General features: G+C 37.7%; 1 non-coding gene and 1 pseudogene across 1 annotated transcript; both read left to right on the top strand.

The window, feature by feature from the left end:
* The first annotated feature begins 3,541 nt into the window (after positions 1 to 3,541).
* Positions 3,542 to 10,354, top strand: LOC142451592 (cytochrome c oxidase subunit NDUFA4 pseudogene; annotated as a pseudogene).
* Positions 8,053 to 8,187, top strand: LOC142452154 (small nucleolar RNA SNORA5). Its single transcript, XR_012785192.1, has one exon. It is a non-coding gene; the product is annotated as a small nucleolar RNA SNORA5 (small nucleolar RNA).
* Positions 10,355 to 24,146: the final 13,792 nt, after the last annotated feature.

Here is a 24,146-nt window from a genome sequence, read left to right as displayed (position 1 = left end):
TTTATCTCAGAACCGCTGGGGCTTGAACTGCTGACCTTTAGGTTAACAATCCAACACAGAAGAACTATACCACCAGGGCTTGAAAAAGCAAACACAATGACCTCCCTGCATTGTCCCCCATTACTGTTTGTTTTTTAACGTTGGTGAAATATGGAGAAAGCATTTCCTTCAAGAAGAATGTCTTTCTTGGCCCCTTTGAGACTCTTGGAGCCCTTTGTTTTCCTCAAATGGGGTAGTGAATGGGTAGTAAATGTTGGACTGCTAACAGAAAGGTCAGCAGTTTGAAACCAAGACAGGGTTTTCTGTTCCCATAAAGAGTGTAACATTCTCAGGGCAGGTCTATCCTGTCTTGTATAGGGTTGCTAGCGGTGGCTTTGGTTTTGGTTAGAGAAGGTGGTAGTCAGCGACAAAAGTTCAATAGTCGGTCCTGGTGAGAAAGTAAAGTTGGTCTTCATCTTTGTAAGAAAGGTTGAGATTTATTTAGTCAGGCAGGGATTTTTTAGACAGAACATCAAACCTAAATTAAACTCCTTGTCTGGCCAATTCTGACTCACAGTGAGCTTATGGGACAGAGCAGAACCGCCCATTCTCCCAGACTGTAAGATTGTCTCCACCATGGACAGGTTCCCACAGGCTCCTGCAGAGCCCCTGGTGCCTTCAAACAGCTGAGCTTGGAGTTAGTAAATGGTTTTCTGCTATTTCCTTGTTTCCTAAGCATATCTTTCTCGTTTTGAACCACAACCTAAGTGAATTCTTTTTTGGGGCCCCATTTATGCCCTGCTCTTCCCAAATCCACGCCCTCTTAAATAAATGGATTGGTTTCATTTGAAGCAGCCACCAAGAGAAGCAAACAAACAAACGCAGTCAAGCGGAGTCCGACTCATGGTGGTTCCACAGGATAGAGCTGCACATCGGGGTTCTGAAATGGTAAATCTCTGGGAGCTGACAGCCAGCGCTTTCTCTCTTGCAGCAGCTGGTGGATTTAAACAGTGAGACTTGCAGTTAGCTTCCCAACACTTAGCCCTTTAAACTGCCAGGACTCCTCCAACCAGACCCCCCAGACCATTTCTTTTAACCATAAATGTGCTACTTAAGCCTGTTACCAGTTAAAATTCAAAACATATTTTAGTTACAGATAATGTTGTTTGGACTTTTTAAAAAAGTAATTTAGACTAGACTCATTTCAAAAAGGACTGTACTTTGAATTCAACTAATCCCAACATTCTTCATTTCTTCTTTGCACCTACTGAAGTCTTCTGATTTACCTCCCCACTCTCTATACTAGTTTTTCTCTCAAATGACTATTTTGATGGGAAAACGTGTAGTACTACTCACGATTTTTTCCAGTCATGTATATCAGAATAGAATCTAAAACTTCAATTTTAGCAATTTATGATGTCAGCTTTTTTTAAAGTACAACTACAGTATAGGTTACAAGGAAGAGTCTAAAAGTATTGCTCTAAATCATAGAAGTCTTTAATGGATTCACATGTGAAGCTGTGGTTTCTCTACCTCTTTAGACGCTGAATGCCATGTTTGCACTTTTAAACCTTCCCTAAAAATGGCTCCCTCTTCCATCTACACCACATCGACATGGCAATGCAGCCACGAGGGTCTCGGTTCCTGTTATTTTTCAATATTCTTTGAGTTTCGGGAACAAAAAATATTGACGAAGGGGAAAAAATAGGCTTTAGGGTAGCTGGGAGAAGATTCATAGTCAGGATGGCAAAATATTCCCAAACAATTCATTCTTGGCTTTTTTTTCTCACTGGTACAGTTTTTAATGTGTGTAAAACTCTTTCTGACTAACCCCCATGACCATGCGGTGTCCTTCAAGAAAATATATCAGCATTACCCATTTGAAATTCCAAAAATAATCACCATAATCTTCTGAGCTGATCTATCTTTCTTGAATTCAGTTGGTGTAACAGATACTTTATTTTTTCATAGTAAGTAATACCTTTTTATCCAACAGTTTTATTGGAAAATAGTTTATATATCCTACAACTCAATAGGTCAACCATTCAATCATAGCAATAAGAATTGTGCAATCATACCCACTTAATTTTTAGAGCATCCCCAACCCCCATGGTTAAATTATCTTTAAGGTCAAAATATGTTCTAGTGCTCCTTCCTCCCTCCTGCATTCATTATTTACTCCTGAAATCCCCTTCTCCTGCCCATCATCCACCCTTAAGCCTAAGTTCCCCATATCCCCTTGTATCAGTTATTATCATTATGCATCCTGTGCTTCACCTCTTGGGCAGACACAATGGAAAACAATCGCAAAAAAAATCACACTCAGGTGATAAGGTTAAAGCATTTGTACACGGACAAAATTACAAATTAAAGCAAATAATTAAAATCCCATTTTTTCTCTTATATTAATAGAGATTAAATGAATAGAAGCATACAGAAATATTACAATATTTCTGCCTGTTTTTGTTCAATATTTTATATCCCTAGAAATTTGTTAATATTGTTTAAATCATTCCTTTTTGTTTCCTTTTGTGTTATATGAATAGATTTTCATGGGACCTTGCCTTCTGAAACCTATATATTAGTAAATCCAGGACTAATCTGTAAAATTGTTTCATGAGCCTCAATCCTGATTAAAATGCTGATGGAAGTTCCAGTTCCTGGAAACTCAGTGATCTTGGTGCAATGCTTTATTCACTCTCGGAGCCCAAGCTCTCTGAGGTCAAGATGATCATTTAAAATTGGAAAAGCTGAGCAATGTGAGGTCCCGACTTCAGTGACTATAACACCAGTAGCAATGATGAGGTCTTTGCCCATCATCTTTTGACTTCATTCACAGTTTTTCACTCACTGAAGTTGACAGTCCTGTCTTGACCCATCTTTGAGGTCCTCCTGTCCTTCCTTCAACTGTTTAATTCATATAGAAACACGTGGGGTAGGATTCTTGGAAACTTGTTGAAAACTTCAATGATATGGAAAGATGTCCACCTGAGTATTGTTAAATATCTGATTTTAGTCCAGCCTCAAATGTTTCCTCCCATGGCTCAAAGGTAGCTTGTTGTTGTTGTTGTTGTTGAAGGCACCCTAAGAAGATGAAGACAAGTGTATTACTGAAATGATTTGATTAATTTTTATCACCTCACCCACGCCAGGGCCTTTTCATTTGCCTCCTATGCATATGAAAGTTGAACGATGAATAAGAACGGCCGAAGGAGAACTGAATCTTTGGAATTATGATGTGGGTGAAGGAGACCCAAAGAACAAACAAATCTGTCTTGGACGAAGCGCACCCATAATTCTCCTGGGAAGGGACAAAGGGGAGACTTTGTCTCACATACTTTGGACATGTTATCGAGAGAGATCAGTCTCTAAAAAAAGACATTATACTTAGTAAAGTAGAGGTGAGAGGAAAGGGGAAAACCCTAAAAACGGGTTAGCACAGCAGCTTAAACAAAGAGCTCACACAAACCCTTGTTGTGAGGATGAGGCAGAGCCAGACAGTGATTTGTTCACTATGAGTGAGAAGGGATCTGACGGCACCAAACAATGGCATTACTGAGTGATGCAGGTAATTGGGAGAGCATTTAGGTTCTCGTCTTACATTCTCCCACTACTACACTGGGAACTTGTATAATCCTAGAAATTGTAAGCTTTGAATTATGCCCCTTAGGAATTTGTATAATTAGTCTATATATGCCGCTATTTTTCAAATAATTTTTAGAATTACTTTTTGAGGTTTTACAAAAATTACTGTTGGTACCAGTCATGCAAAATCAATTTACCTTTCTATGTTATGAAGAAGTCACCATTATCAGAAGTCAATGCCATAATATCAAGTTTTATCATTCCATTTTCATGTCTAATCCAGACTGGAAGATTTTTCTTTGCTGCCAAAAAGCAAAATAAAAAAATAAAACATACTCAAGAGATTAATATTTCACTCTACTGAAGACATTTTGATAAATAAAGATGCATTAGTATTAAGTGAATTAAGAAAAAAATTTCAGTTCACAAGATACTTTTAAAAGTAGCCAAATCATTTTGACAAATATTAGCTTCAGTAGAAGTCTGTAACCTCTGGACATAGCCACTTAAATGGAACTACACAAATTTGCAAGAATAAGTGCCTCTGTGTTTGTTCGAAAATATCACATAGCTTTATAGGTACAATGTGTAAACAGAAAACTGTGCAAATAGAAATGAATATGTCATTTTACCAAAATGAAGCAATTATACTCAGTAGCAAGTAATTATTTTTTGTGAAAAGTACATTTGCTTTCCAATTTTATTCCACACTAGAATTTGGGCTGGAAGATTCCTTGGAAACCATTTGGCTAACCCATCAATTTAGAGGGGAGGAAAATGAGGCACAGAGAAACCAAAGCTAGGCGATTTGTCCAAATTACATAGTTTTTTGTAAATATCGGGCTAAGTATTCAGTCTCTTGACCGTGAAGACAAGTTTGTTCTCATTACATCCTTGTATTTGACTATTAAGATACACTTGATAAGAGATTTACATAACCTAAAGTAATTTTTAAATGTTAAATTATAGAATATGTTAATGTGCCTTTTATGGACTTTAAAAAGAAAAAGCAGTGTTCTTAATTTTGTTTCACAAGCCAAGAACAGTGTGCTTTTAAAAAGTCACATGTGGGCGATTCAAAGTGGTGGATTTCCTTTAAAAAGGCTGCTTTCCTTCTCGCCAGCGGTGCTGCTTGTTTTATGATTTTACTCAGACTGAACAATGAAATCAGGGTGCTTGTTTCTATCGCATTCACTGTTTTTGTTTTCACCTGACACAGATTTGCTGAGTGCTTTTGATTTCTTTTTCAGAGTCCCTACTTTATTCTGTTTCCTTGGGGATTTTCCAAAGTAGTTCAGATTTTTTGTTTGGTTGTTTGCATTTTCTGGATGACCAACTTGTATAAGGATTCCTATGAAACACTAAAAATCCTGAGCAGGCACAAAATCTTAAGATTATCTTTGTCTAAACATGTTAAAAGGAGAGTTCCTTTTGACAATAAAGTACAGTTACAATTGTATTTAGCTAGTTACCGTTTGAATTTTGATTAGTTAATAGACTCTGTGTTTCACACTCTACTCATTTCATGTCAATCCTCTCTAAACTTCATTCTCCAAAGCACAACACTGTGTAAAGGTACCTTACAATAGTGGAGGCGTAATAACTCCTTGTGTTAATTGATATTAGGTCCGGACGTGAGCATGGGAGGGTCACCTGTATACATACCAGAGTCAACCAGGATCTCTAAAATCAATTTTTATATCCACAGAGGAAAGACTAACTTGAACAATATAAAAAATGATCTTTATTTAGACACAATAAATGCTTTAGAAAATTGTGCTTTAAGATACCTCCACTAGATTCGGAATCACAGTGGCCCCAGAAGACTCGATGGACTTGTCTCTGTGGGTTACCGAGACTGTGACACGTCACAGGTGTAGGAAGCCTTGTCTTTCACACATGGGTCGGCTGGTGATTTCAAACTGCCGGCCTTCCACTCATAACCACTACACCCCAGCACACGGTCTCTGCTAAAGGGAAAGGGAGTGCCACAGATGGAGACAGAGGTACAGCAGCTCACGTAGTAAGCAAAACGGTCACTCAGAGAGGAGGACTAAAACCAAAGGCTCATAACATCGATTTGCATAAAATTGATGGCACTAAGTAAAGAATTAACCTTTCAGAACCCAAATAGCTAATAATGAGGAGCAAATTGTGGTCATCTAGGCCTTTCAGTAGCTGGTGGTTATGTTGGGGGAAGGATGGTGGTCGCAAAATAAGACATCAGCCTCAGAAGAAAACTCTCTGTGCTAGCTTTAAAATATCCTATTTCACTTGAATTTCAGATGAAAAATCATTTTCAGCATACTATCTATATATACAAAATTATTTCAATTTCTTTTTTGTAATTGTTGCGACTGTACACAGGCAAACACACCAAATTCAAGTTTCTACTAAACACTGATTACATTTTTCCAGTTGTGCAAACCTTATCGGACTTCTTTTCCAGGTTGATCCGTCCTTCAAAAGAGACAACACACTATGCCCTATATTTCCAGTTTAGCCTTTCAGGATTCCATTGTCCATGTGATCTCATCCATAATACCTTAAAAGAGTCCAATGGTCAAACAGATATGCTTTATGAATTATAAACTATTGCTCATTTTAAGGAGCCCTCGTGAAGGAGCAGGAGTGAACGCAGGTGTTAATTGAAAGGTTGGCCATTTGAACACATCAGCTGCTCTGATAAGGAGTTTGGCAGTTTCCTTCTGGAGAGATGAAATCTTGGGAAACATAGGATTCAGCTGTACACTGTCCTACAGAGTCCTCAAAATTGACTTGATGGCAACAGTTTTGGAATTTTGGTGTATTATTTTATTAAAAGAACACTTTGGGGGATATTTTAAATTAACATGTATAACTATTTAAATGCAACAGCTTTGTGAATTTATCTAGCTTCAAGGCTCTAAAAATTCTGTGTTCCAGAAGAATGTGAAACTGTACAATTTGATTAGAGAATTGTTTAGCAGACTCTACTTATTCAAAACATACATATAACTTTCCTCTAGTTTCTAAATGCTTCCTCTACCCCCCACCCCCACTATCATGATCCCAGTTCTACCTTACAAATCTGGCTAGACCAGAGGATGGACATTGGTAGAGATGGCAACTAGAAGCACAGGGAATCCAGGACAGATGACTCCTTCAGGACCAGTGGCGATAGTGGTGATACCTGGAGGGTGGAGGGAATTTGGGATAGAAAGGGGGAACTGATTACAAGAATCTACATAAAGCATCCTCCTTTGGGGATGGATAGCAGAGAAGAGGGTGGGGGGGAGATGTTGGACAGTGTAACATATAACAGAATAATAATAATTTATGAATGATGAAGGGTTCATGAGGTAGGGGGGAGTGGGGAGGGAGGAAGAAATGAGTGGTTGATATTAAGGGCTCAAGTAGAAGGCAAATGATTTGAGAATGATGATGGCAACAAATGTACACATGTGCTTGACACAATGTATGTATGTGTGTATGTATGTATGTATGTATATATGTATGGACTGTGATAAGAATTGTACAAGCCCCCAATAAAATGCTTTTAAAAAACACAAAAGTTTTATATTCTTTATCTAATGTGGTCAGGGGTAAAAATGAAACTATTGGATTCATAAGATATTTAATATATGAACTAAATGAAATTTGGTGAATATATATTTAAAGGAGAAAGAAGAATGATTTGAATATGATGCACATGTTTTAAACATGTGTAGGAGTGTCAATCTAGTATCATTTATTGAGAGAAGATATGAAAAAAACATGATCAAACTTTTGGAAAAGATAATGCTATTAGTCCACTCATGTTGTGGTTTACATATGTGCGAAAGGGTAAGTCAAAAGATAATTCTAGAAAACCACAGAAACCTGTATTAAATGTCAAAATGGGAACCCAATGTTTTTCAACGTGTCCATCACCTAGTACTGTCCACTTCGGAGAGCATTATTTTCATCTACCTAAACTTTCCCAAAGAATTCTGTACTCTGGATGATTCCATGTTACAACTGCGATTTTGGCACCCGCAAGGGAATAACATTGTGCATCTTTTAAATTGTTTTAAATTTTGAAAACAAAAGGCTCTCTAAAGGGGCATGTTCCAGGCTGTAGAGGGGACAGGATAAGGTTTCCCAAGAAAGTCTCACAGGACACTCCTTGGAAAAAATATTCCGCAACACCTATTTCTTGCCCCTTTCCTCACCAATTGAGGTTTCTATTCTCCTATACTTTCTTTATAAGGAGCCTTCTGTTGTCCTTCAAGAAAATTGATCAAGATTATATTTTTGAATCCAACCAAAGCCTTCTGAGTTGACCTCTCTACCTAGAATTGAACCGGCCCAGCATCTCCCCTTGCAGGTCATTGTTCTAACTGAACTTTGCTGTTTTGATTATATTTAAATAGAAATCCAAGACCTCCATTATTGTCCTCAAATTTGATTTGTTTCATAAAGTTTTCTTCATTAGCTTTGATCTTGCTTAAAAAACAAAACAAAAATGGCAGCTGTGTCAAATTCAGTGCCTGCCCCACCCATGGCTGGCAATGGCCCAAAAGGCTGCCCCAGAGACACTGAAACTCGTGGGCCCTGTTCCTCTCTGTTGAGCCTCGGGGATAAATTTTGTTATAGATATTTTTAAAAACCCCAAAACTAATGGAAATATTAGCTTTCTTTGCTAGCTGGTCTTTGTGAAACCCTTTGGGATCCATGGCATTGAGACATTGCTGTGGGCAAGCTGTTCACTTATAATTGCAAACATTCAAGCTATGTGAGACTGCTTTTGCATCCATGCCAATTAAATAGTCTTCTTCCACCAGCTTCTGGATGTCAGCCACAAGTTGTCCATTCATCAACACTGATAATAGTTCCTCTTGCCTTATCTTTGAAGTCTTCCTGTCTGTGTTGGACAGAGTTCCTTAGAGAAACAAAACCAGGACACTTTTGAATAGATAGATAGATAGAGATACCACAAAGAAATACAACAACTAATTAGTCCACACAGCAGTACAGAGGGTTCAGTTCAACTCACTTCCATGGAATAGTTAGTATACTGGAAGTTCTTCAACTTACCAGACAGCTAGGTCCAAGGTCAAGGAAGCAGACAGCAGAGTCTTCCCTAGGGCAAGGCAGACAGTCTGCCCACAGGCAACAAACAGCAGGGTGGGTCACCAATAGTCAGCAGCTCAGAAGCTTAGCAAACCAGGCCCCCAAATGGAATATTGAACTCAAGCACTACAAGATGACAGGATCCGTCTGCCTCAAGCTCAAGGGATGCATACACCTGCAGAGTGGAAAATCAGGTCTCAAAGGAACCTCAAACTCTAGTAAAAGGATCCATAGGTTGGATGTCCCATAGGTCATGTAGCTCACAATTTGAGGCAGAAATCTAGCTAAAGCAGCTGCATGCTGGTCCAATCACCAGAGAGGAAGAGAGAAAGGGGTGGGCCTTGCCAAGTCATCTATCTCTTTGCCCTCCTATGACCTGATTAATCCCACATGTTCTTATTGGCCAGGTTGGCACAATAAACCTACCTATCACACTGTCCTTATGTACAATGCTTGATCCATTAAAATTTTATTTTATATGAGATAGCCTTTCTGTGAACTTGTTCCAAAGTTTTAAGAATGTGTCCTCCTGAAATATGTTATCTATAAGATGTTATCCTGACAAGACTGGCAAGACTAAAACAAGTATATTACTGAGAAAGAACTTTTCTATTCCAATCCAATGAAAAGCGAAACATTTTGTTGGCAACATACATTTTTGTTGGCAATATATTCATTCATGTTTGGTTTGGAACCCTAGTAGCAACATCCTAGCATGGTACAGCCATGTGGCAGATAACAGTTACAGATATATAGGTCTCAAGTTCAGAAGAAAGACCTTGGATTGAAAGACTAATTTTAGAATTTGAGAGTATATATAGTGAATTCTATGAGAACTGTAATGAGGCTGCTTTATTGTTCCAGGTGTGGCAAGTTTCCCGACGTTGACAGGTTCCGAATGCAAGTGTTCCATTACTCTCATTTGCTGTAACAATTGGAGTTGCTCATCTCCAACAGGTTTCTATCACTGAACTATAATATGAATGATATGAGGAGATGTCAATAAGTTCATGAAAAATAGAGATAAAAAATAATTTTCCACCACTTAAAAATGATAAAAAATAAGCATGACATAAATCTCTCTCTCACACACACACACACAGACTTTGGAATGCTTGTGGAAAAATTAAAATCCAAATAATGGAATATTTTTGAACTTCTTGAAGCTTACATACACACACAAACACACATGAACACACAGATCCAGAATACTTTTATAAAGGCCTTAGTCCTAGACTAGAAACTTGAAAATATTTTAGTTAAGCAAAAAATTGTGAGTCTTTAAGTAGGACCAAGAAAGTAGAGATGGGTAAGAACATCTTTCAGAGTCCTGGCTCCTGGGTCCGCCAAATGTGTTTTCTCCTTCCAGACCCGAGGCCAAAGTCAGATCCTCGGTCAGGCCAGGGAGCACCCGAGTCTGATCCCTGTCTTCATGTTGACTGGAGCTTGAAGGACTGGACCTGCACCATATGTCATGTGTCTGGCACTGTTTAATCCAGATGTCCGTTGGGACAGCAAGAACCACCCAGAACCAGGGAATACACTTGGATCCAATGAACAATGTAAATTCTTCGCTGTGAAGACAGAGCACAGCAAACGGAAGAAAGAAGGCCCTGATGTCTCAATGAAATGTTTTTCTGTAAAGCTGCTCAGAATGAAGGTCTTCCAGAAGTTATCCGCACAAGTTTCCATGTAAACAATACATCTCTCCTAAATGCACGAAATCGTGTTGCTGTGTCATGTTGGGGTTTACACTGAATAATAAACGCCTGGAATTGAAAAAAGAAAGAAAGTAGAGACATAGGGGTAAGAGGAAAATAATGTGATATTAAAATAACTAAGAAAGAATGTGTTTCAAGAAAGAAGACAGATGACAAAATCAAAAGCCACTGAGAGATCAAGGAAAACAAATACTGAAAAGTTTTCAACATTAGAGTGTTGTTTATGATAGAGTATAAAGAGGCCAAATTGCCGTGGATTAAAGAATTAGTAGGATGGGGGGATTTATAAAGACAGCAAATGAAGTAATACTTACCTGAGAGGATGGAAAGGGAGAGGCGGGGAAATGGGGAGCCAGTATCACTGAGTACAGGCAGGAAGAAAACATCCCAAATTCAACTGTGATGATTGCACAAACCTTTTTAAAATGATGGAACTATTGAATTATATAATGTGTTAATAATAGTTCAATGAAACCATTTTTAACAAAAATAAGTAGCAAGTTAAGAAGTGCTGAATGTGTGAGAACATTATTTGGCTGTGAACAGGAGAAAGGTAAGTTTCATTTAGAAGTGGATATGGTGTCGGAGGGCGGGGGGGTGTAGAAATACTCTGAAGATGGAATAACTAACATTTTTTAACTGTTTAGAGAACTTAGATAGGTGAAAAATATGAAACAGGAATTCCCCATTTTAGAAGGCAGAACTGAGCATAGAGCCCACAGGTGTGTTCTTGGCGAGTCATAATGACTTCTCTGTGGTTTTCCAAGATTGTAACTGTTTACCATAGTAGAAAGCTCAGTCTTTCTCCTGCAGAGCTGCTGGTGGTTTTGAACTGCTGACTTTTGTCACAGACCAATGTATAACCACTACACCACAGAAGGCCTGGGCTTTCTACTCCCCTAAGTAGTGACAATCTTAGAATCCCACAGGGGTCACAAAGATCAGCATTGACTCGATGGCAGTGAGTACTGGTAGGTTCATTGGTACTAAATTGTGCAATTTTAAATCTAGATTCTTGTGTTTTTCTGATAGGTCTTGAGGAGAATGATTACTATGGAAAGTGAAGGGAGAGCCCATAAGGTGGATATTCGAGGCCAGGAAAGGAGGTAGATGTCAGTCTTTGGAATGATCGATGAGGTAATTTGTTTATTGTGCCAACCTGGCTGATAAACACATGTGTGGTTAATTAAAGGGCGGAGGGATAAATGGCTCAGCGAGACTCACCTTTCTAGTTCTCGGGTCTCTTGCTTTCTGATGATCGGACCAGGATGCAGCTGCCTTAGCAGTTCCCTGCTTCAGCTGACAATGCTCACTGCAAGACATCCCTGAGGAGAACCCGCATGGACCTACCCTGATGCAGACCTGGGTGCTGGAGCAGCCATGTGGAGACCCCTGCCAGAGCTGAGATACTTACACATTCACTAACTCGACTTTCCTCCTGCACTGTGTCTGTTTCGTGAGATGGAGGAGAAATTTGTGGATTGGTGTTGGACATATGGGTTAATGGGTTACTGTTGGACTTGTGGGCTTGGCAGCACTGGGTTGTGATGTTTTCTTGATGTGCACTTAACCTGTATAAAAAACTCTCTCTTATACATGAGTTTCAGTGAATTTGTTTCTCTAAAGTATCCAGACTAACACAATTGGAAATACAAGTTCACTTGAGAAACAGGGAAAGTTGGGAACTCTCTGCTGTTAGATGTTATGGATTTGTAGTAGCATGGATCTGAAGAATTTGGTTCTTTCTCTAGAAACTCTCACCTTATTGAATAAGAAAACCCACTATCTCTAAGCCCTTACATCTCAAAAGGCACCCTAGTGGACAGAGTAGACTTCTCAAAGTGTTTCCAAGGGTATAGATATTTTTGTAAGGCAACTGCCACATCTTTTACCTGCTTGTGGATGAGTTTAAACTCTACTATTAGTAGCTTAATGTGACTACTCCCTTTGCAGTCATATATAAGTTTTTCCATTATGTGGGTCATTTGGCAATGGGGGAGCAATTCAAGAACAATGGAGGTTCACTGTCCTCCTACATAAGGTCAATTATTTGCTTGACTTTCTTGATTGATTATGCATAAGAAACTGATGTTGCACATAGTTTTACAGTTTATAAATGCATGTGCAATATCTCATTTGATTCTCAAAAGGACAGAATGGCTTTATTATAATATTTCCATTTTAAAGATGAAGAAATACAGGGCCAGGAAGATTGATTTGTTATTAAGGATAACATTTAAGCAATGTCAAGAAACATCTGTATGAAATATGCCCAAATATATTTGCTTAAATGTTTAACAATGGAACTTGTCGGAGTCTAAGCTGGAAAGGCAAAGACAAGTCTACCTCTTCAGAAGTCTGCATAGATCACACATGAATGAGAGAATGGAGGTTTCTGTGAAACCTGACACATAACAAGGTTAGCTGCAATACATAAAAAATATATAATACCTTAAAAGAAATCAATCCTTGATTTACAGCTGAAAATAGCATCCTTTTTTTCCCTGGTGCAGTTGAGGATCTTCTGGTATTATATCAAGCAACATTTAGTGAGCCCATGTAACTGAATGCAATATATTTACTAACAATAGTGCCAAGGCTTTTTAAGGCACACTATTGATTTACTTTTTTCAAAACCAAAGTGACAGCAGAAGGGGGAGAACGTCACATGATTCAGGGAAGATATCTGTGGATATTGAAAGTGGCAAACACATATCCATTAGTTTTAAAAGGGGTCAAAAGACAAACCAGAATACTATGGGCTAGTGAATCAGTGAATTTAACATCTGCTGTTTTGAAAATACAGGCAATTTTGTAAGGGAGAATGTTGGAGGACAAAAGTCAGGAAGGTAGTTTAAAGGAAAATAGCTTTATGAATCTACAGCCAACAAAATAACAGAATGTTACTTCTATCTGTACCATTAAATGCTGAACAGTGACATGCATGATTTTTGGTGTGATTTTTATGGTATTTTCAAACTGTGCCATTAATTTACTTACCATTAAAGAGTCACGTAAGCAAAATCAAATATTTTCTTTCCATGAATAGCCCAACGTATCACAAATAATGCACCCAGCTCAACCAAGAAGGGCGTCCCGGGGTGGTACAAATGGTTCATTTGCTTGGCTGCTAATTGACAGGTTGGTTGTATAAAGTCACCCAGAAGTGTCTTGGAAGAAAGGTCTAACAATCTAGTTCCAAAAAATGAGGTGCTCAAAGCTCTCTGGAGTGCAGGTCCATGCTGACACTCAAGGGGTCACGAATGAGTTGGTATTGTCTTGCTAACACTGGTTTTTGGACCTACAAGAAGTGAGACTTTCTTTGCCTTGCTCCTATGCTTTCCTAGACACTCTGCACTCAGACTCGGGTTTGAATTAATGGGATGATAAATTGAGCAGCTGGGAGCATAGAGCAGCTACACTTAGGTTCGTTATGCTCCATTCATACTTGGATAAATGCCTCTTCACTGGAATATCAGAAGAAAAGGGTCCAAGGGCTAAGGGACACTAAATCAAAAACCAAACTCACTGACATCTAGTTGATTCTGCCTCAGAGTAACCCTACAGGCCAGGATAGAACTTTCCTCATTCACTTCCAAGACTGCAGCTTTTTGCAGTTTCTCCCTTAGATCAGCTTGTTTGTTTTTAAGAGCAAACCTTGCGGTGAGCAACCCCCACATATAACCACTACACCAGTAGCTAAATCAATCCTGAAAATTAGAAATATTAAAAAAGACAGGAATTGAGGGTAGTTCCATGTTATCTCCAGTTTAACCTCCTCAATTCAGGTGTTAAATGATGACTACGTTGCCTTTTGTTCATGGCCATAGCAATGCCATCGTCCCTAAGGAAGGGACCATCAGGAAAATCTTTCATAAGTAGTATATCTATTTTTTACTTAGAGTTGTGTTAAAATTAAATAAACAATTCCTCTATTTACTTACTTATTCAACTATATCTTCTTGTGTTAAACATGCACCAAATGCTAATAAAATAACAGGAAAGTCAAATAATTGTTTTTTAGTCAATAAGACATTATTTAGTAGAGATAATTCAGTAATTTTTCCTTTGTCAAATTTAGTGGTTACTGTATTTCCCTTGTAAATATTCAGTTGATTAGGACAATTTACTTAAAACATCCTTCTTTCCCCACTTCTATCAGTGTTGATTAGGTTATAATTGTAAATGGAATTTTTTGGGGGTGGGGCTTTGGTCAATTTCTCTATATTTGCAATAATCCAAAATGTACCATATTTGTATCATAAGGAGGATGTGATAGTGTAAGTGTGCAAGTCATTCAGCTTTCTTTGTCTTTCACAAGATGGCTTTGGTTATTTGGATTTTCATATGGACTTTAAAAAATAGAACAGTGTTAGGTAGGTCAATGTTTTGATCTACCAAAATGACAGTAAGACACAATTTAACTTAATAAAACTAGCTTATGAATTGCTATAAAGCAGTTTGGTAGAATTTTAAGGAATTATAGTAAATTTATAGGACAATTTGGAAAAGTATTACCTTTATTATATTATCTCATATTTAATATGCATGATATATCTCCATTTAGACTCACTTTCTCTTAATATTACCTTACAATTTTCAATATAATGCTCTTGTAAAACTTTGTCACATTTATTAATAAGTGTTTGAAGTTGAACATGAAGTTTCAGCTAGTTTGATAATTTTACTTATCAATTGAAGTAATCTATGGGTTAATCTGGATTTTCTGTATTATTATGGATTCATGTTACTATGAATATTGAAGATTTAGTTCGATTCTTCAAAACCTTAAATTTCTTGCCTTATTTCACTGGCTAAGACCACGAGGATAATATTCAACAGGAATTTGATCAATATTGTTCCCAATCACAAAATTTTGTATTTTACCAATGAGTATAACATTTGATTTAATTTGGTACCAATAAATTTATTCAATCTAACTTTCATTGTTTTTATGTGGTCCTGAATGTTTTAAATTTGGCAAATGCCTCTTTTTTTAATGGGGCGATAGGATCATATAAGTTTCACTTTATTTAATGTGGAAAAATGCAATGGTTTTCACATGTTAAACTATCTATAAATTTAATGAATCTTTTTATTGGGGCTCATACAACTCTTATCACAATCCATACATACATCAATTGAGTAAAGCACCCTTATACATTCATTGCCCTCGTCATTCTCAAAATTTGCCTTCTACTTGTGTTCCTGGAATCAGCTCATTTTCCTTTATTTCCCTCCCCCCTTCCCCCTGGGGGAAAAAAAAAGAAAGAAAACACTATGAGGCATGGTTCTTCTCTGACAAACATAAATTAAAAGCAACTGAACTTCAAATGTTATCTGAACACTCTTGAAATTTAGAATATGAAAACAACAATTTCTCACAAGCAAAAGATGGTCTGTGAGAATGTCACTAGAACAACCAGGGACAGTGAAAAAAAAACCAACCTATCTGTAAAACTGAAATAGAATCATTGTGTCATGATATGTAGTCCTTGTGGTGCAATGGTTAAGCACTCAGCTAAAAAGCTAAAGGCCTGTTGATTAAATGCAGCAGTCTTTCTGTGAGAGAAAAGATCTGGTGCTTTGTGCCTATAAAGCCTACGTTTAGGAGACAGGAGGAGGCAGTTCTGCTCTGACACAGAGGCTCACTAGGAATTGACAGTTTACAACAACGTGCGCTCTCACGGGAGGGGTTCAGCAGTCACTGGATCAATGTTGCTAGAAGGTAGTAAGGTGTTTGCATTGTAGTATCCTTGACAGGATTTGGAAATCTACCTACTTCAGTCTTACAATATGAATTAAATACTTCCCTGCTATGATTTTTTATCTAGAAGAATTTGCTTATTTTCTGTATAATTTTCTTCTTAAATACTTAGATGCAGAATACATTAGTAAATCCAGCTCTGAGGAGAGCGTTTTCTAGAAAAGTGTATATGTGTGGTTGTTGCTATTGAAGTAAAAAATTTAAGTATGTGTACGTATAGATGTCTTCGGAATGTCATTTCTTCTTCAGTCAATTTTATAACAAAAATTCAGTAATATTTTAATTGTTTTATACTATACAGACTATGAATGCTTATTGACATTCATTTATAATTATCATTTTAATGTTAGTAGGGTTTTATTTAACATTGTCCCCTTCTTATTCTCATTATGGTTTATCTCCTCCTTCCCTTTAATTACACAGGCTAGGAATTTATATGTATTCCTCATTTTAAAATGTTTTTGTTCAAATAGTCTTTACTGCACAGTTTTCCTGTCAATGTTCACCCTTTATTATCTTTTCTTCTATTGCCTTTTTTTTTGAAGAGCTATGAGTATATGGTCAATATACAAAACCAACACTAAATTCTACTTCTATATACTACCAGTGAGCAGTAATTTTTTTATAAATAGCATTTACAACAGCACTCAAAATGACATACTAAAGTAAAACTAACAAAACACATTTGAGATATTTGAGCTGAAAATTTAAAAACAAATATTAATGAATTTTATGTAGTTATTTGTTTATTTTATATATATATAAAATGTTACCATTTATTAAAGATAAAGGCACATTTGCATGCTAATGAGATGAATGTGATTGTTTCTTTTTAATTATTTTATTGGTGGCTCTTACAGGTTTTATAACAATTCATTTTTTTAAAATAATTTTTAGGGGCTCTTATAACCCATATATCCATTCATTGTGTGAAGCACATTTGTATATATATTTCCATGATCATTTTCAAAACATTTTCTTTCTACTTGAGCCCTTGTTATCTGCTCCTCATTCCCACTCACCCTTACCCTCCCTCTCTCATGAAACCTTGATAATTTATAAATTATTATGTTCATGTGTTATACCTACCACTGTCTGCCTTCACCCACTTTTCTGTTGTTCATCCCCCTGGGAGGGGGTTATAGTAGATCATTGTAATCAGTTCCTCCTTTCTCCCCCAACATTCCCCTTCCCCTTTTGGTATCACTACTATCATTATTGTTCGTGAGGGGTTTAACTGTCCTGGATTCCCTGTGTTTCCAGCTCTTATATGTACCCATGTGTATGCTCTGGTCTAGCCGGATTGGTAAGGTATACTTGTGGTCATGATAGTGAGTGGGTGGGGGGAGCATTAAAGAACTAGAGGAATGTTGTATGTTTCATCAGTGCTATATTGCACCCTGACTGGCTCTTCATTATGACCTTTCTATGAGGGGACGTCAAGCTATCTACATGTGGGCTTTAGGTCTCCACTCCACCCTCCCCCTCATTCAAATTGATATGATTTTTGTTCTGGGTTTTTGATGCTTGATGACAGATCGTATTGATACCTCATGATCACACAGGCTGGCGTGCCTCTATTGCATTTTTATGTCAATATTTCATACTTTCCACATTTGTTTGCCAATTAATCCCTCCTCTGGAAGGTATTTTCTAAACATCATGAATGACCTTTCAGAGAGCAGGAGCATTTGGCAAACAATTATAGAGGTTAAGTGTATTTGTATAAAAAGATAACACAACATTTTTGAAAATTTTAAAATAGTGAACACTAGTGAAATGAAAGCCTAGTCATTGATTTTCTGCTTTTCTCTTTTTTCAATATATGCATTAAAAATTATAAGAATTATCTAAACACTGTTTTAGATTAATTCTGAAACTTTTGATACCATATCTTGACTATTAGAAAATTTTAAAAATAGATTTTTATTGCACTCCATTATATCATATGGTTCAGGGGGCTTCAAAATGCCATTCTCTTTTAATTCTATTTTTCCATGAACTTTTTAAGTACTCTCATATATACAATATATGTATTGTGTATCTTATTTATTAATATATAGGTTACTTGAAGCACTTGCTGACGAAGATCCTGGTTTTATCATAATATTTTCATATTGACAAAGTAATAAAATTATAGCAAAATGGAAATTAGTAACACCCATTAAGAAAAACACTGTGATCATTTTACTTACCATCAGCACATTTACTTGATCAGATAAATATTAACTCAATGTATCAACCCAGTCCTTTTATGGGAGATGTGCTCTAAAATGCTTTGCCTACCTCTTCAAAGTGAATTAATCCTGTCTTCTAAACATTTGCATAAATTGCACCTTTTTCTTCCTTCCTTATATTGTAGTTATTAATGTATTTACTCTAACTCTTCAACTAGTATGATCTATGAAACTAAGACCTAACCAACTTTGTATAAGCAAAATAATTTACATATCTTAAACTAGAAAATTGCTCATGCTCCAACTCTCAGTTCTCCTTCTTATAAGCCAGAATATAGACAGAGTGTGGATAAGTGAATGTAGTCAGGAAGGCTAAAATGATCTGCACCCTGCAAATCTTGACATGGTCTAGTTGCCATGTAAGATAGTTTTTTTCACCAGTACACCGTCATGCAGTTGTCTTCTAACTTTATATACTATCTGATGAAAGACAAAGGACAAAGAAGTGTATGAATACTGAAAAGTTGAGTATTTGCCCCAGGAAACTATTCAAGAGGAAATAATTAGGATGTGTTGAATCAGAAGTCATCCCTAGGGGCAGTGGGGGTCCTTTAAGAAAATAAATTCAGTAAAACAGATATTTTGCGCATTTAGTTGTGACTGTGGGCTCTTTACCATATGCTACAACATTTATTGAATTCTAAGAATGTTCTAGTTTTATGTTTTTAAACTGGATACAAAGGGAAATTGATAAAACTTCTGGTCTCATTCAACTCTCACTGCCATGGAGTCAATGCTGACTCTTAGTGACCCTTGGTCACTGGTTTCTGAGACTGTCCCTCTTTCCAGGAGAAGGAAGCCTAGTCTTGCTCCTGCAGAGCTGCTGGTACTTTTGAACTGCTGACCGTGCAGATCGCAGCCCAATGTGTTCTTACAATTCCGGTCCCTAGGGAGAACTCAGAGGTGTAAATGGGAAATTGGCATACAGTTTGGAAAATGTTCACAATAAAACTGTAAAGATTTTAGGTGGCACAAAATAGTGGAGGGGGGCGACACTAAATTTAAAAATCTTTAAAATCTAATTATTTCAAATATTTCTGAGAGTATCAGAAGAAGGAGGAGGAGGAGGAGGAGGAAGAGGAGGAGGAGGAAATGAAGAGATGCTTGATAGCTAGGTGTGATCCTCTTATCAAAGCAGGATGCCATGGTGGAAAGGTCTAAGAATCTTCGAATTTAAAAAGTATCTGGGAGCAATTTTAAATAAGAAACAATGTAGTGTGACTTTACAGGTCACACTTAACTCATTTTTTTTGTTTTTAATAGCCAATAATCCCGATTTAAGGTAATTTGTAAGTAACATGTCACATGTAAATATCCTTAGAAATGAGACTAAACACATTTCTATAACCACTTTATTTTAATGCCCAACTATTTTTGGAATCTATTGGCAGCTGTGCTACAATTGAAGTTCTTTTGAAGGAAGCTCATGACAGAAAACAGATTCAGGAATGTTAACACACAGCAGAGCAAGGGATTGTCTCTCTTTTCTGTGCTTGGAACTCTGTGACTTTCTTGAGGACAGCAGAGGATACATTACTTCAATGTCACATGCCAATAACAACCATTCAAACATTGCAGTCTCTAAGCTATTATATAATGTTTATAAATGACCAAGAGGTGATTATACTCACGGAATCCCCCCCCTGTTTATGTTGAATAGGAGATGGTAAAGGAGGGAAGGGACTCTGAATGTTGCATAAATGTAATGATAAGGGAAATAGCATGCACAGATTATGACAATCCACTTGTAAAAAATACAAACTAATTTTGTTCTATTTCTTCTAAGCCATCTGAGAGCCTTTCTACATTTACCAATACAGACTAAATTACCCTGTGATCGAGTTTGTGGAAAGATAGCAGCACATATGTAGATGAAAGCTCAGACAGATATTTATGAAAAACTGGGTTTCTATAAAAAATGGGAAAGTTAGTTGTTATTTTGAGGTATGCTTGTTAATGTTTTAAAATAGAATCTTTAAAGAATATGCCACTTATACAAATATGCCACTTTTCTTCCCAAAGAGAAAAACACAAGTTTTTCTTTAGGGGCTTTGTTAAATGTTGGCTTTGGCTGGTACAGCCTTTGTCTCCCCAGCTGTATGAATCACCTCGACAATATGTCCCTTTTGTTTGCACACTGGGACTCAGTGCCTGTCTGCGGGTGGGGGGAATGTGTGGAGACAAACCTGTTACTTTGTTACCCTACGACCAGATTGTTTCAAGTCTGTGTGTGCATATTTCATTTCAGACTCTTCCCTTAAATCTTGGCTTTCTTTCATATTTCTACCCATCCTAAATGAATAAACTTCATTTGGACCCAAAATAAGATTCACGTTATTAATAAATCAAATTCTGTAAATTCCTTCTGCTTACTCTTAAATTTGTCTGTGCAAGATAGAAAATATACTGGTCTTTTATTTTTCAACTCTAAGCATTTATAATCCCTTTTCTGAAAATGTTACTTCCAAAACACACTTCCATTTGTCAGTATGCAAATATAAATCTCCACTTTGGGGGCACATAATCTCCCATTCCAACTCATAGCCACACTATGTATTGCAAGCTAGAATTGTACCCCATCGAATATTTACACTGCACCCTAGGAGGCAGAGAGCCAGGCCTTCTTTCAGGCCCTCTGGATAATTTCAAAATGCTAATTCTCCCCCCCCCACCATTTTATTGAGAGCTCTTGCAGATATTATAATAATCCATAGTTCAATTAAATCAAACATGATTGTATAATTGTTGTCACCATCATTTTCAAACATTTTCTTTCTTCTTGTACTCATTGGTATCAGCTCCTTTTTATCCCCTGCCTCCCCACACTACCCTCTGAGAACCCTTGTAAGTTTACTAAATATTGATACTATTGTTATTTCCACCCTTGTTCCCTTCCCTCCCGGCCGCCCTAACTTACACCATCCAATGTATCCATTTACCTTCTATTCTGTTATTCGTGTCCCTGGAATGAATATAGTCATCCTTGTTATCTGTATAGTCATCCTCATTATCTATGCCACGTAAACACCTGCATCCCCACTCTCTTGATGTACCCTCTCAAAATCATTACTACTATTACTATTACTGAAAGGTTTATCTATCTTGGATTTCATGTATCAAACAACCACAATTATACACATGAACATACACAGGTCTAACAGGATTAATGAGATAACACTAAGTCAATAATAATAGAGGGCAATATTAAAGAACTAAAGAACAGTTATATTTTTAAACAGTGCTATACTGTGCTCTGTCTATATTGTCCTTTCCAGGCGACCCTTCCGTGAGGGACTCTCCAATAATCTTACAGGTGGTTTTTGGGTCTCCACTTTGTCTATCCCCTGTCACATCAATTTGGTTGCTTGTTTTTGAACTTCCGATACCTATTCCCAGCAGCACTTCATGAACACACAGGCTGGTGTGTTTCTCCCATGTGGACTTTGTTGTTTCCCTTCTAGATGACCGTTTGTTTAACGTCAAGCCTTTAAGACCCCAGACACTTGATCTAGTAATAACTGGGCACCATCTGCTTTTTTTCTCACCACACTCTCAAATGTACCCATTTTGTCTTCAGCAATCCTGTCAGGAAGGTGAGTATCATACAGTGCCACATTATTAGAACAAATTGTTCTTGTACCGAGGTAAGACTTAATAGAGGTCCAAAGTCCATCACCTTCCTTGTTGTATTTACATGTATATGTGTGTGTATATAGACAAATGCACGTATCTTTATATAATTACACACACTCACACACAGTACCTGCTTGTTCTTTCCTCTCTTTTTTTCTTTCTTCCTGCCCCACTATCATATTTACCCATCCTTCACCTCTCAGTAATTCTTCTTGGATACATTTCAATTGATCAAACATGACCAGAAATGCTGCCCCCTCCTCACCATCAACATTAGATCCTTTGCTGTTCCCCTGTCCCTGTTGTTATTGCCTTATTGCTCCCCTCACCTTCTCTTCTCACCCTCCTCCCCCTGCCACAGCATCCTACGAAAACTTTGGCCCCGTTGCAATCTCCTTGAGAGTGATTATCTGCCTGTCTTACATAGATAGACAACAAAAGAAAAAGAAAAGAAAAGAAAAAGGAGCCCATAATAATAGTTCAATGTCTAACCACTGTCCTGGCCCTGGGTAGAAGAGTATACCTCTGTTAAAGAGCGAGCAGACCCTGATACAATCCATAGGTCCATCCTTCTTTTTTTTCAGGGATCCATCTCTTAGGACTCGGTTACACAAAAGCACGTATACCTGTTTAGTCCTCAGCGTTCATGTTCAAGGGGCGTGCTTTCTATTAGCAACCGGTTGCTCTTCCTGCAGTCAAGGCTGGGGTATTCTAGAGCTCTATCCCACCCCACCCGTTATAACTAAAACTTTCAGTGTGGCCCCCTTGTGATTATCCCCCAAACCATTCAGATGGGGTGCCAAGCACTGACCCCTGAGTCAGACGTCTGCTCTCAAGATTCTTCAGGGACTTCGTTTCTTTGTTCCCATTGCTGGTCCTGTGGCACTCCCCTCTTGGTTTGCCCCCATGTGGGCTTACCATGCTCTGCAGCACTGCCATCTAGGTAGGGGATGTCATGTCTCAAACTGGAGATAATTTTGCGGTCTTCTCTGCAGGCGAGCAGCTCTGAGGAGGGACGTCACCCTCAAGTTTCGCCGCCGTGGAATGAGATCTTCTCTCTCTTTCCTGAAAAGACATAAACAATACCTTCCTCTTAGGGGATGGATTAGTGCCCTATTACCCCATTGCCATCTTTTTCTTTCCTACCCCTCTGTGACCTGTAATGCACAAGGTAAACTGCTCAGCGATGGACGTTGGAAAGCAGATTTCTGGTTGTGACCTGTTTCTTATTTCTTCTGGATATATACCTAGTAATGAAATTGCTGGGTCATAAGATAACTCATTTTCCAACTGTTTTGGGTATTGCCAAATCACTTTCCACAGCGAGTGTGCATAGCTACAAAACCACTAGCAGTAAATGAGTGTTCTGATCTCACCACACTCCTTCCAACATTTGTTGTTTTCTGCTTTCTTGAACTGGGCTATCCTTGTGGGTGTTAGGTGGTATCTCATGGTTGTTTTGATTTGCATTTCCTGGAAAGCTAATAATGGGAACATTTTCTCATATGCTTATTGGCCATTCGGGTTTCCTCCTTTGTGAACCTTCTGTTCAGGTCTTTTGCCCACTTCTTCAGTGGGCGATTCTTTTATTTTTTTTTCCTTATGGTAAGGTTTCAGGGTTCTGTAGATTTTAGATAAGAGACCTTTGTCTGACATATCATTACCAAATATCTTTTCCCATTTTGTGGGCTCTCATTATGCTCTTAATGAAGTCTTTGTATACACACAAATGTTTTATCTTTAGTATGTTCCACACATCTATGATATCTTCCTCTCGATTATCATCCTTCATTATTGCTGATAGCCCATATAATCCCTGTGTTAATATTCTTAGCTTTGTCCCTGTTTTTTTGTTGATGAGCCTGAGAGTTTTAGGTTTTACCTCGAGGTCTGTGATCTACCTTAAACTTGTCCTTGGGTATTAGGTGAGATAAAGGTCTTGGTTCATTCTTCTACAACCTGACATCCAGTTTTGCCAGGACTATTTGTCAAAAAGGGCATCTACTTCCCATTTGATTTGGTGGTGGTGGTGGTGGTGTGTGGGGATTATCAAAGATCAGTGGTCTGGATTCTGCTGTTTTCATTTCTGGAATTCTGTACTTATCCATTGGTCTGAGTATGGTATCTATC

Source organism: Tenrec ecaudatus, chromosome 6 (genome assembly GCF_050624435.1).
Source record: "Tenrec ecaudatus isolate mTenEca1 chromosome 6, mTenEca1.hap1, whole genome shotgun sequence".
In the NCBI taxonomy this organism is placed as follows: Eukaryota; Metazoa; Chordata; class Mammalia; order Afrosoricida; family Tenrecidae; genus Tenrec; species Tenrec ecaudatus.
The sequence above is the reverse complement of the archived record's forward strand: the minus strand, read 5'-3'. Positions and strand labels throughout refer to the sequence as shown.